Consider the following 1,117-nt stretch of genomic DNA (forward strand, 5'->3'; position numbering starts at 1 on the left):
ACCTACTGAGATCAGATTTCGCATCAACTTTGGCACATGTCTGACCTTGGTAATCCTCCACACGCGTCCGTCTGACATCTTCAGGTTGATATCTCCAATACCAACTATGTCCAAAGGTAATCCATCAGCAAGATATACCTTTCCGTAATTTCCCGCAACATAATTCTCCATAATGTTATGGTGCAGTGTGGTGTGGAACGACGCTCCTGAGTCAAGCACCCATGAATCGACTGGGCTATCGACATAGGAGATTGACGCTTTGGTGGTATTTGTAGCTGCATCACGAGCTTCGATTTTCCTCGGGGAATCAACAGACACTACCAATGCACCAGCGATTTCACGTGTCACTGCATTGGTTCCGCCTCTAGTGTTGTCTTCCTTCTTCGGTGGTGCTCGGCAATTCTTCTTGATGTGACCTGTCTTTCCACAACTCTAGCACTCTGCATGTCTGAATTTGGACTGACCCCGTCCATTCCTTGACTTCGATCTGCCATTACTCCGGTTATTTCTATCTGGGTTTCTCCCTCTGTTTTCCACGTTGAAAGCAGAGCTCGTTGATGCCTCCCCAGAGTCTATCCTTCGAACTTCCTCAGCAAGGATACGATCTCTAACATCATTGAATCTGAGCTTTTGAGTACCCACAGAATTACTAACCACTGCCCTCATTGGCTCCCAACTATTTGGTAGAGATGCCAACAGAATCAGTGCTCGCACTTCATCGTCAAACTCGATTTCAACTGATGACAGTTGGTTGACAATCGTGTTGAACTCGTTCACATGTGCAGCAACCAGGCCACCTTCTTCCATCTTTTAATGAAAGGGTTTCTTCATGAGAAAAACCTTATTGTTTGCCAAAGGTTTCTCATACATATCCGAGAGAACTTTCATGAGTCCTTCTGCGGTCTTCTCCTTCGCAACGTTGTGAGCAACGTTTTTCGACAGTGTTAATCTTATAACACCCAGAACTTGTCTGTCAAGGAGCTCCCACACATCCTGATCCATCTTCTCAGGCTTCTTGCTCAACGGTTGATGAAGCTTCTTTCCGTACAGATAATCTTCAATTTGCATTCTCCAAAATGCATAATCTGTACCGTCAAATTTCCCGATACTGTGCGCC

Source organism: Brassica oleracea, chromosome C2, assembly GCF_000695525.1.
Source record: "Brassica oleracea var. oleracea cultivar TO1000 chromosome C2, BOL, whole genome shotgun sequence".
Lineage (NCBI taxonomy): Eukaryota > Viridiplantae > Streptophyta > Magnoliopsida > Brassicales > Brassicaceae > Brassica > Brassica oleracea.